Source organism: Sminthopsis crassicaudata, chromosome 1 (genome assembly GCF_048593235.1).
Source record: "Sminthopsis crassicaudata isolate SCR6 chromosome 1, ASM4859323v1, whole genome shotgun sequence".
In the NCBI taxonomy this organism is placed as follows: Eukaryota; Metazoa; Chordata; class Mammalia; order Dasyuromorphia; family Dasyuridae; genus Sminthopsis; species Sminthopsis crassicaudata.
In genome coordinates, this window is record NC_133617.1 from 537,034,191 (window position 1) to 537,047,954 (window position 13,764).

Below are 13,764 nucleotides of genomic sequence, written 5' to 3' on the forward strand. Positions count from 1 at the left end.
GAACAATCTACAAGAAAGCCTATAAAGATAAATATTGACACGAACACAATTTTTTCTACTAGTACGTATCTTTTCTTCACCTGGAAATTTATATTCTCTCCCTGATGTTCTGCTGGGCACATGACAATGATTTCTTTTGTTTTAGTGTTTTTTTTTCTGTATTTTTTTCCTATTGTTTTTTCTTCAAAACAGGGAAAAAAGAAACATAAGAGTAAGGAAATGTGATATAAAAAAAAAAATTTTACTGAAGAAAACAACCCCTTAAAAAATAAAATTGTTTCAATGGAAAAGGAGGTACAACAGTTCTCTGACAAAAATAATTCCTTAAAAAGTAGATTTGGATAAGTGGAATGAAACAAAATCAAAAGAATAAATTAATAGAAAAAATATGTAAATTTTTTTTGGAGAAAAACAAAATAAAACCAAATAAAAAAAATAACTGACCTAGAAAATAGATAAATGAGAAGAGAAGAAAGGAAGAAAGGAAGAAAGGAAGAAAGAAAGAAAGAAAGAAAGAAAGAAAGAAAGAAAGAAAGAAAGAAAGAAAGAAAGAAAGAAAGAAAGAAAGAAAGAAAGAAAGAAAGAAAGAAAGAAAGAAAGAAAGAAAGAAAGAAAGAAAGGAAGGAAGGAAGGAAGGAAGGAAGGAAGGAAGGAAGGAAGGAAGGAAGGAAGGAAGGAAGGAAGGAAGGAAGGAAGGAAGGAAGGAAGGAAGGAAGGAAGGAAGGAAGGAAGGAAGAAAGAAAGAAAGAAAGAAAGAAAGAAAGAAAGAAAGAAAGAAAGAAAGAAAGAAAGAAAGAAAGAAAGAAAGAAAGAAAGAAAGAAAGAAAGAAAGAAAGAAAGAAAGAAGAATATGCCCATGATATTTTAAGGAATCATTAAGGAAAATTCCCTAATATCCTAGAACCAGAGGATAAAATACAAATTGAAAGATTCAACCAGGGACAGTCAATTAAAATGTTTAGAGAGGGATTTTTATAAGCCAAGATCATGGGTTAAGCCTTAAATTGCTTAAATGGGTTAAGTTCTTGCACCTGCAAGTGAACATAAAATAATGCTCCCAAATAACATTTGAATCAGTAGGAGTAATGAAAAGATTGGAAGAAACAATCTTTGAACCCAAAAATATAGATATCGTAATGAAAAGTATGTCTCACCTGGGTAAAAGGAGATCACAATTCAGGAAAAAACCTGTCTCAACAAACCAATGGCAGATCCAAAGCCACATTTTTCTGGAGTAGTCTTTGCCAACAGCAGGACTCTTTCACCTCCTTCCCCCTGTTTCCCAGCATATCCAGGGCAACTGAAAGATTCTAGATCTAGAACGTGTCACATTCCTCAATGTAACTAGGGTAAAGGCATCCCCCAATGGTCAGACTTTTCCAAACCTAAGCATGGCACCAGGCAAATGGCAAACCTCCAGAAGCCAGATCTCCATGTGTAGCCCCAAGTAAAAAGGTAATTGTGAATAATACAGGTGCCTAAGCAATCAGACTGCCAACAGCATTGGACCCCTGCCAGTTGCTTCAGCATAACCCTGAACAAATTGGCAGTGGCCAGTGGCCAAACTGCCAAATGCTACAGGGTTGCCCCAGCAAAACACAGAAACACCAGATTGACCTCAGCACATGCTAGAAGATACAACCTATTTGTACACAAATATTTATAACAACTCTTTTTGTGGTAGTTAAGAATTGGAAATTGAGATTACAATTGTAAGTGGTTGAGCACATTGTGATATATGATTATAATGTAATGTTATAGTGCTATGAGAAATAATGAACAAGAGATTTCAGAAAAGTCTAGAAGATTTCATGAACTTATGCAAAGTTAAGTGAGAAGAACCAGGAAAATATCTGTGAATGACTCAGCTATTCACAATGCTGCATTGATCCAAGAAAATCCCAAAAGACTCATGATGAAAGGTGCTATCTACCAACAGAGAAAAAAATGATGTCCCTTGAACATAGATCAGAGTATATAAATCTTGCCCAGAATGAATACTATAGAACATTTTTCATGATTGTGCATGCACAAATTTTATTAGATTGCTTAACATCTGGGGGTGGGTGAGGTAGAAATAGAATTTGGGATCAAAAACTTAAAAAATGAGAGAATGTCAAAATTGTTTTTGCATATACTTGGGGGGGGGGAAATGTTATTTTCCAAAAAGTAAGAAAATATTTTTAATTGCATATCATTTTGCCACAAAACAAACTTCCTTGCTTATGATTTTTTTAACCCTTTTCCTTTGTTTTTATTTTTGTCAGAATGTGGACCAATTTACAACTGGCAGTTTTTTCACTGTCCTGTAACATGATTCATTAACTAAAAGAGACTTGATGAGGACAACTCCATATTGCTCTTATCACTTTACTTATTTACTTCATTATCAATACTTTGATTCTACAGGATAAAAATTTTATATGTGGAGTCATTCTTTCCATTTCTGATCTCCTTGCTCTAAGTCAAAGAATACAAGCATTTTAGTCATTTTCTTACAAACTGAATTCTAGAATGGTTAGATCTATTTTTCATCAACAGTGTATACCTTAGAGATTCACTATTATAGAAATGTGCATGTAGTAAAACATATAGCAAAACCTATTACCTTACGTTGCCACTGAGATTTCTTACATAGTTCTGTTCTTATCCATTCTTCATTTGTAGTTTGTTGGATCTCTAGGCAATATTTGTTTCAATATTATGATTTTTCTTTTAAAAATCTGTTTTGTTATTTTAATTAAGCAAAATCGCCTTATTGCTCTCTCATCAGCCATTTTTGCCTTATTGGGACACAATAAAAAACAAGATCTTTTCATATATATGGAGAAAAAGGGGAAAGGTATTGTTTTTTATATCATACATATTATATATTATTAATTAATTAAACATATTATATCATATAAATAATAGCATTTTAAAACATAAAAAGTGCAATTAATAACTACATTGAAAAAGTTCAAAACATGTGCAACAATAATACATATGAACCTCCCACCTTTACAAAGAGATATGTTAGGAATATGTTTTCATTTGGGTATTCATAAAAGTATCATTCTTCCTTCAAGTCTAATTTCTTCTTTATAACTTTTTAGCATTTTTTCACTGTTGCTATGTAGTTGTTTCCATTTACTTTATTTTAGTTTTTTCCTCTTTTTTGATCTGTTCATATAATAATGTTAGCTATTCTCACCACTCCTTCCTCTACTTTTGTATAGATGTCTACTTACTCAGCCTGATTACCCTAATCTCTACCACCTTCTCCAAATCATCTTAACATATTTTGCATTTTCTTGATCATAAATACATAACAATCATTATAAGGTCTTGCCTAATTATCCTTTCTTTATTCCCTTTAATGGGGACACATATAATTTTCATATTTTTGGATGTAAGCAATTTATCCTTGTTTAATCTTTTAAACTTGTTCATTAATGTTTATCTTATGATGTTTATCTTCATTCTTAAATTTGAATTTTTAAGTTTCTCTGCCACCTAAGTCTTTTCATGAGGAATATCTAGAAGTCCTTTGTTACATTAAAAATTCATACCCCCATGCCAATAAAATCTACTGAGTTTTTCTTTAAGTTGTTCTTGGCTGTGAACTTTTAACAAATTCCTTCTTGAATATTTTATTCCACATTCTCTGCTACTTTATGTTGTGGCTGCTAAATCATGAACTACCATGCCTGAAGCACCTGGGTACTTGAACTCCTTTTCTAATTATTTGCAGCATTTATTTTGACTTTAATATGGAAACTCTACTTTGTCTGTGCTACATCTAGGAGTTTTCTTTCTTTCTTTCTTTTTTTGTTTCTTTAGGAGATAGATTCTTTCTATTTCCTCTTAGCTCTCTGGTTTTAAGATTTCTGGGCAAGTTCTTTTAAATTTCTTGAAATATGATGTCTAAACTCTTTTGGGGGAGGGGAAAGGATATCATGGCATTCAGAAAGTCTAATGATCTTTTTTTTTTTTTTTTTTTTTGCCTCAAAATGCTTTCCAAAGCATTTTATAAAACTGAAATACTATTTGTATTCTGCTATTCTTTCAATCTTTTACTTTGTTTAAATATTTCTTTTTGCCTCATAGAAATGTTGACCTTTATTGATACTTTTTTTCTCTAATTTTCAGAGAGTTTATTGCTTGTGCAAGATTTTTCCTTCAAAAAATTATTTCTTCCATCATTCTCATTTCCAGTCCATTCCTCTCTTCTGAAGCATTTCATTTCTTCTATTCATTTTTTATAATATGCTTCATTTATTCTATGAATTCTAGCAGATTTCTTTGCTCAGGTTATGTTTTTGTTCTTATTTTTCCCTGAAATTTTGATTTCAAATGTTTAGAAGTTATTTGTTTCTTCATCTTAAGATTTCCAGTTATTATGGCTTTATCTTTATGATAGCTTCTGTCTGTTGACTCTTGGAAATCCCTTTAACTTGTGTGCCTCTATTTCTTCCATTGTAAAATGGGGATACTAATAGGGGATACTAATAACTCTTCTCTGAATTGTGAGGATCAAATGTGATAGTATTTATAAAGTACATGGAACAGATTCTGGCATATCATAGCCACTTTAAAAATATTTTTTATTTGTTTTTGTATTTTGTTTTGGGTTTTGTTGTTGTTTTTCTTCCTTTCTACTTTCTTACTTGGGACTTGATATTATGCATGACCTGTGTTGCACTTTGTGTTTTTTGGTTGCTGCTTTCTTGAGTCATTGAAAGTGTATTTTTTTCCAGGATCTCTGGCAAAGGCTAGGTACCTATAAGCTTTCAGAGCTCTCAGATCTTATCTTTAGAAGGGTAAAACCTTATTGCTGACCTCCCTAGTCTGATCTCTGTAAGTTCTAGACCTAAGTTTGGGTTTGAGCAATAACAGACTACTTCTAACCTCAGGTTCTATGAGAAAGCTAGAAATCTCTGTTAGCTTTGAATGGCACAATAGGTAGCTCCTCTTTTGAGTGGGAGTTTTTCTTGGTTAGTTCTCTGTAAGTGGAGCTAAATTTTAGAAATGAGTTTCTGCTCTGCTTCTGGGTACTAGGTCAAACTACTGCTATTGGATACTGAACTTCTTCACCTCTCTGTATATCATCTTATTTGGCAATGCTATTCCTTTATCCCCTTCTCAGTCTACTCTGCTTCTTAGACTTGGAACTAAGTAGCAGGCAAAAAAAGCTGCCATTTTACACCTTTCTGTGACAAGATTTCTCTGGTTAGAGTCTGGAGAACCCTAGCAAGGTATGATGGAATGCTTATATGGATGTGGGAAGACATCTTTTCCTCATACATTTTTTACTTGGGTGCTGGAGAACTGAAATAAGTACATTCTTGGCTAAACTTGGTCCTCTTTCATGCAGAGCTTTTTTTTCTGATTTTTTTAACAACCTGGCCTGGACAAGGACTCACTGTGATTTTTTGTTGTTGTTGTTGGAGGAAGGGGTATTTCCCTATTAGAATTCAATTGGGTGCATTTACTAGAGGTGTTTAGAGACTTGTGAAAAGAAATTCAGCAAAACTGGTTTCTGTCATTGTTTCACCTTTGCTCTACCTCTCCATGATGTTTCTATTCTGAATGAATTCTAATCTATTCCTTCCTTCTTGTAGTTCAGTCATTCAGTGATGTATGATTCTTCATTATCCTGTATGGAGTTTACTAAGCAAAAATATTGGATTGATTTGCCATTTCTTTCTTCAGGGAATTAAGACAAATAGAGAGTAAATCACTCATCTATGAGTCAAAGACTGAGTCTGAATTCAGATCTTTTTTTTTATTCCAGGCCTCTATTCACTGAGCCATCTGAATCATATTATTGCCTTTTCTTCTTGGGTTTCTTCAACAGTTTTTATACTACTTTCATTGCCGTTTATTTCTAAGTCTTTCAGAGAGTTTCTAATGGATTTGAGTGGAATTTTTTGTAAGATGTTTGTGTTAAAAGTGAAAGCAACATAGAGAAAAAGAAAAAGAAAAAAAAAAAGCCTTGATGAACTTTCATTTTTGAGCTAATTTAAGTTCAAGTTCTTTTCCCATATTTTCAAACTTAAATCAATTAACATCTTGAGAACATCTCAGATTCATCATCTTTCTTTGCTATATAGAATGCTTTGTAAACCTTAGATGACTCTGTAATTCTAGCAAGTTAATTCAGTGGCAGGTTAGGAGTCAGGAAGGCCTGAATTCAAATCCAGTCTCAGAAACTTACCTGCTGACTGACCCTAAGCAAGTCATTTAATTTCTGTTTGCCTCAGTTTCTTTATACTAATTTAATATCAATAATATTAGCACCTAACTTCAAAGGCTGTTGTGAGGTAAAGCACTTGGTCTAGTGCCTAGGACATAATAAGCATTATACAAATGTTAATTATTATTAATAATAACAGTCCACAGATTGGTCCTTTTCTAGCAAAAATACCTAAGAAGGTAAATACGATCAATTTTATGGTACAAAGTTTTATTAATGTTACCGGCAGTTTGTGTCTGCTTTGTTCTATACCCTGCTTTTTGTTGTTTGTTTGTTTGTTTCTATCATTTCTGTGGTCCCAGACTACCATGTCATGTTTGGAGCAGAGAGTAAGGGTATCTAGATTAAATCCACATATCTAATAAAGGATTATGGGGAAAAAATCCACCAGTTACATACCTTGGAAAATAGCTGCAGTGGAGGAAGAATGATATACCCATAAATTTACAGGATATAACAAATACAGTAGAAGAACCCTCAATTTTAAATATTTTCATAAAAATAACCAAAATTTAAGTAAACAGGTAAGTCAAAAAGGTAGAACTTACCATAAAACTTTCACTGAGACTCCATTAATTAAGAATTAAATTAAATTAATTAAGAATTAAATTAAATTAAGAATTAAATCATTACCTATGATGGCCAACATGTCTTAGAAAAAATTTAATTGAAACAAAACAATCAAAATAGTGAGGAAATTTTCAAAAAACTGTCTCAATCACTAAACATTTAATCTATATTTCATCTAGAAAGATACAACAGTCAAAAAGGAATATTGGTATAAAGAATAACTGGAAATAGCAATATATATATTACCAAAAAAATGTGTTTTATTCTATATCCCAAAATGTTGGGATAGAACTGAGATCTTATAGATTCAGAATTTCCCTATAAAATCATTGTCCATACCCTATTTATATCTGTCCATCTTATGTGACCCTTGTCTTTAATTTACCAAGGGTAGGGGGTGGATGGACACCAAATATGCTGGAGGAAATCTCCACTTTTTCCTGATAATTTGAGAACATGAATAGAGAACTCTCAACATCTATTAATCATTTGTCATTCTTGTCATGTGGTCAGTCAATCATCTCCTTCTATACATAATACTTGATAGCATCTTTTAATCCTCTATTTCTTAAGAGTTCTAATTTAGGCAATGTTGTAACATGTTCATATCTGCCTTGTGTCGACTCCATCATTCTCTGTATGATATTCATTTTTAGTTTATTTATTCATTCATCTAATCAACAATAGCACTCCATGCCTTATAGTAAAATGGTAAAATGTTTAGAAGACTGAAGTCAAAAATGGAGTTATATTATTGCCCAACACACACACACACACACACACACACACACACACACACACACACACACACACACACACAAAGACCACTTTCTTCCCCTATTAAATTCTGAATTCAACTCAACAACCAATGTTTTGTCTGTCCCAAATATGCATACTGAAGGGCCAAATGCATTTTGAAATCTAGATAATAGACGCCTTTCATTCAATTAGTCTTTCCAGTAGAGATGGACTTGTCAAATTTCTTTGAATCATTACAAATCTCTTCTGGTAGGATCTACAATATTTTGGGGTCCAATGCAATGAACAATATATTCTCTACAAATACGAATATATGATCTCTCCCATCACAGTGGTAACTACTTTTGGTGAATATACATATGCCTGCTGTATGACTTCCCTGTTATTGATTGTTAGAGGGTCATTGAACAGAACTATTTTTGTTTCTATATGTTCCAAAAAATATGTAATTATTTTGATAGTTGTCTGAGAAATATATTGTTGTTAAAGAGCTGCTAACGTGGTACTATATTCCACCAAATAAGATGCTTTAAAAAAAAAAAAAAAAACTTCAAATAATTTTAAAATGACTTTTCAAATCAAATTCTGGACTTCCAGAGTCAACAGAAAGTGACACATTTCTCCCAGCCTAAGACATCTTAGGAGATCAACAGGAAAGGTTTATATAAACAGCTGGGTAGGAGAGATTGCAGCAGGCCTTGCAGAGGGTCTTTGAGGAGGTTGTCACAGTAACAGCAATATCAACAGTTTTGGGAGCTATCAGTTTAGAGACAGTAAGGCACCCCAAACTTGCAAACCCCTAGAACTAGCTCTGAACATAGTAGTATGAAAAAGCTGAAAACTAGGTACTGAACTTGCCCACACTGAGGTGAGCAGAGATTAACCTTAACACAATGTTCAAAGTCAAAAAATAGTTCGAACTTGACTGTTAAGAGCTACAATGGTGATAGAAAGATACAGTCATTAAACTCCAAGGTAACAATATGAAAGAGCTTTAACAAAACTCTGAAAGAAAAACACTATTTGAACTGAAGCCCAATGAAAATTCTTGGTAGACTTAAACATATAAAAGTGGAAGAAGAAAAAATGAGAAAATAAAAATTTAAAAATATGAAAAGATAAAAGCCTACTTTTTTTTAAAGGTAAAATATTGAGAAAAGAACGTCTTAATAAGATGAATGAGTCACATTGAAAAGGAGATGCAAAGCTCATCAAAGAAGATAATTAAAGAAAAGTGGAAGGTAAAGGAGACATCAAAGAAACAAAATTAAGTCACAGGTTTAAAAAAATAATGATATGTAAAATGTCTAAAACAACAACAAAAATAATAAGTGACCTAAAAATAGACCAAGGAGAGACAATTTAAGACAATTGAGCTACCTAGAAGTCATGATCAAAAAATCATCCTAGACAATACATTTTAAAAATTATTAAGGAAAATGTCACTGATTTAGAAGATAAAATAAAAATTGAAACAATGTGTCAAGAATCTCCTTAAAGAGATTCCAAAAAGAAAACTTCCTTAAATATTATTGCCAAATTCCAGAGCTTTGAGGTTAAGAGAAAATATTGCAAGAATCAAAAGCAACAATTCAAATATTGTGGAGATACAGTAAGGATTACATAAGATTTAATAGCTTTCCTATTAAAGAAGCAGAGAACTTAGAATGTGATAGTTGGGAAGGCAAAACAGATCAGATTAACCTAACTGGAAAAACTGATTAAAATATTTTTGGAAAAAATAAATATTTAATTAAGTATAGAACTTTCAAGAATTCCTGATGAAAAGACCAGAGCTGAATATTCAAACATGACTCCTAATAAGCTTAAAAATGTAAACATATGTAAATATGAAAGAAAAGTCTTGAGAAGCAAGAGTGTTAACCTGTTTACATCCCACTATAGAAAAATAATACACATAACTCCAAAGAACCTTGTCATTATTAGGTCCATTAGATGATATCTATATAGAGATCTTAATTATGAATCTCCCCAAAATGCCTCCAAAAATATGGGTGAGAAAGAGGAATGCACTAGAAACAGTAGGAAGGGAGAAGTAGAATGGAGAAAATTTCTCATAAAAAAAATGCACAAAGAAGTTCTATAATAGAGGGTGAAATAAACAATTAGCAGGCAATGTTTGAACCTTCTCTCACTGGAATACATTCAAAAAGGAAAGAATACACACACATGTGTTTGTATATATGTATGTATGCATATGTACACACATACTCATTTGAGTATGAAAATCTATCTTACTAAATAGGGAATTAGGAGGAGAAGGGGATTAAAGGTATGGGAGCAATATAAGGGAGACCATAATCAAAAGCAAAACAGACTTTTGATGAAGGACAGAACTTTATTTGCGTGGAGTGGGTTGGGGAAAGAGACAGAGACAAAGAGACAGAGAAATAAATCCACATAAATCATCAATATTTCTGCATATAACTAACAAACCCAGTCATAAGGAATAGAAGGAAAAATAATAACTAAAATAACTGTAAAAATATAAAATACTTAAGAGTATCCTTGCCAAGAAAAACTTGGGAACTACATAATTACACAATTGCACAAGTACAACACATTATTCACACAAAGAAAGTAGGATCTAAACAATTAGAAAAACAAACTAACAAACAAAAAAACAAATAAAAAAAAAGTTTGCCATGGATAGACTGATTCAATGTAACAAAAATGACAATTTTATCTAAATTAATTTGCTCACTTAGTGCCATGCCAATAAAACTACCAAAAAACTATCTCATATAGTTAGAAAAAAAAAACACAAAAAAACAAAATTCATCTGGAAGAAAAAAAGTACAGAAATATCAAAGAAAATAATGAAAAACAAATGTAAAGGAAGATGGCCAACCATATCATATCTCCAATTAAATTATACAGTGATAATCATCAAAACTATTTGGTACTGACCAAAAACTAGGATGATGGATCATTGGAATAGACTTGGAATATAATACAAAATAGTTAATGACAAAAGTAATTTTGCGTTTGATAAACCCAATAACCTTAGCTTCTGGAATATTCTCAATTTGATGAAATCTCTTGGCAACTGGAAAATAAAAGGACACAAGTTCATTATAGACCTACATCTCATATTATATACCAAGAAGTCAAAACAGGTACATGATTTAAAAATAAAGGACTATACTATTAGCAAATTAGATGACTAAATTATGGTTTGTGTAGCAGATGTGAGAAAAATAGTAGAATTTATAGCCAAAAAATAGTTAAAGAATATTATAAAATATAAATTGGATCATTTTGATTCCATTAAAGTAAAAGGAAGGTCTCACAAATAAAAGCAACACAATCAAGATTAGAAAGAAAGAAAGAATAATGGAAAGCAATTTTTACATAAATATCTCACAATTTTCTCATAAAGGATTTATTTCTAAAATATACAGAATGAGTCAAACTTATAAAAAGAAAAGTCATTCCCCAATTGATAAGTAGTCAAATAATCTAATCAGGCAGTTTTCAAATGAAGAAATAAATGCTATCTATAATCATATATAATAATAAAAAAAACTTTTTAAAATCACTATTGATTAGAGAAAAGAAAATTAAAATACCTCTGAGATACAACCTCACAACTATCAGAGTGACTAATATGACAGAAAATGAAACTGATAAATATTGGAGAAGATGAGGAAAAATTGGGACAGTATTGTATTGTTGATGGAGTTGTGAACCAATTCAATCATTCTGGAGAGCAATTTCAAACTATATCCAAAAACCAATCAAACTGCATACCCTTTTATCAATGACATCACTATTAGGTCTGTTTCCCAAAGAGATCATAAAAAAGGGAGAAGAGCCCATATGTAAAAACTACTTATAGCAGCTCTTTTTGGGGCAAAGAATTGGAAATTTAGTAGATGCCCATTAATTTTGGAATGGCTGAAGAAGTGTAGAATAAGAATAAAATCATTTTATAATAAATGATGAGCAGGCAGATTTCAGAAAGACTTGGAAAGATTTACATAAAATAATGCTGAGTAAAGTTAGCGAATCAGGAAAACACTGGACACCACTATATGCAGCAATGTGTGATGGTAAACTCAGACAGACTTAGATCCTCTCAGCAATACAATGATCCAAGACAATTCTAAAAGGATCATGATGGAAAAATGTTATACACATGAGAAAAAATTGTGAAAACCAAGTGTATATTAAAGCATATTATTTTCACTTTTTAGTTTTATTTTGACTTTTATCTTTTGTTTTGCTTTTTTCTTTCATACCATAACTAATGCAGAAATATGTTCATATGACTCCACATATAACCTACATCAGATTGTTTGCTGCCTTAGGAAAGGGGAGAAGAAAAGGACGGTAGGGAGAAAAAAAATGAAGCAAAATGTTATTAAAGTGAATGTTGAAAACATGAATATGATTATAATAAAATAAGTTGTATAAGTATGGTCTACTTAGAATAAGTATCAACCCTGATGCCACCAGAGAGCTATTAGACTATCAAAATAGGAGAATTGTGTGACATAATCTACAAAGACCTTGCATCTCTAGGATTTTATTGTACTAAGAAACTGTAAATAATTCATTACCCAAAGAATATACTGTTTATACCCCACTATCTGACATAACTCAGAACTCCTTCTACATACTTTCTTGATTATAAAACCTTTAAGAATTATAGCAGAAAAATCCATAACCATATTGGCCATTATGATGATGAGAGACCTTGAACTTAGCTAAGATGCTTTTTCTGACTAAAGACTCAAATCTCATCAATCAGTGGGTCTGCATTTAAATCATTGTCAGCTTTGCATGACCCATTAGTTCTTGTACTCTACTGGTATAACCCTGAAATAACCAGGGTCACTTCCACTCCATTTGGAAGCATTTTAGAAGGGTGTTAAAACTATGGGAGAGAAAGTGTGCAATTAAATAGGATATATTTTTGAGTGTTTTATCCTGATGTATATGTATGTGTGTGTGTTAATGTTAAATGTAACTTTATTATAATAAAACTAATTTTTTACTTCAAAATGTGTAAGTATATAGTTATTACGTATAGTCTTTGCATTAGATTTTGAGTTCTTGATAACAATAAATATTTAACATTAAATTTAACATGAAAATGTATTACTTTAAAATTAAAGTAAATAAAGGAGTCATAATACATCTGTGATATAATTTTTAAAAAACTTTAAAGAAAGAATATTGTGATAGTATTTTCAGCTCCATTGAATTCTGAATCAGTATAACTAGACAGGATTGAATACAGTTTACTGTGACTGCTTAATGAATATATACATGCATATCCATGCATAGATGGATATATGTATAAACAAATATTATACCTGTGTACATTGTGTATGTGCATGTACATATATTTATGTGTATATATGTAATTTCTAAAACTAAATATTCCATTTGTTTGTGAATTGAAATTAAGTGCTTTGAGATATAATAAATATAAAATAAATTAATATCATATAATAAATATATAATTATATGTTATATAATATATAGTTATATTTCATATATAAGCATAACATATATATGATTCTATATTATATTATATATAGATTATGTCTCAGATCATTATATTTCAATTAATAAACTTATGGAAAGTGCAGCTGTAGAAACTGTATGTATAAATATATTTATGTGTGTACATATATAAATATATCTTTATATCGATATTCATTAAGCAATCACAGCACATTATATTCAGTATTATTTATTTAGATTGATTCAGAATTCAATGGAATTGATGACACTTTCACAATATTTTATCTTTAAAGTTCTATTAAATTATATCAGAGATGTGTTATGACTTCTTTATGTAATTTTAAAGTCATAAAAGTACATCTAATATTGAAAAATAGTGTGGCAGAGTAAAGGATACTAATTACACAATTCTCTATAATTGGTTAATTTTATGGGCATGTTATGGTGTTCTGAAAAAGGTTGCAGAGAAGAAAGCATTTAAAAAGTAGTCTGGCACTTATGACAGATATCAAGCGATCAAAACAACCATTGAGAAAATGGCAAAGGGACTTTCCTCAAATTTTTTCATTTTTATAAAATAAGGTGTGACCCGATAAGGGTATTATTGGCTTTCTCAACAATTTCTGTCTAAATTCTTATAACTAAATGAACTTTCTTTCATCGTCCTCCTCACTGTTCCTTTCATCCTCCTCCTCCTT

At 31.1% G+C, this 13,764-nt stretch overlaps 1 long non-coding RNA gene across 1 annotated transcript in view; it reads left to right on the forward strand.

Moving 5' to 3' along the window:
- The first annotated feature begins 1,371 nt into the window (after window positions 1-1,371).
- LOC141555262 (uncharacterized) overlaps window positions 1,372-13,764 on the forward strand; it is an 84,323-nt gene continuing 71,930 nt past the window's right edge. The window contains exon 1 of the long non-coding RNA XR_012486133.1: window positions 1,372-1,455. This is a non-coding gene — a long non-coding RNA (uncharacterized LOC141555262). The remainder of the gene's footprint in view (window positions 1,456-13,764) is intronic.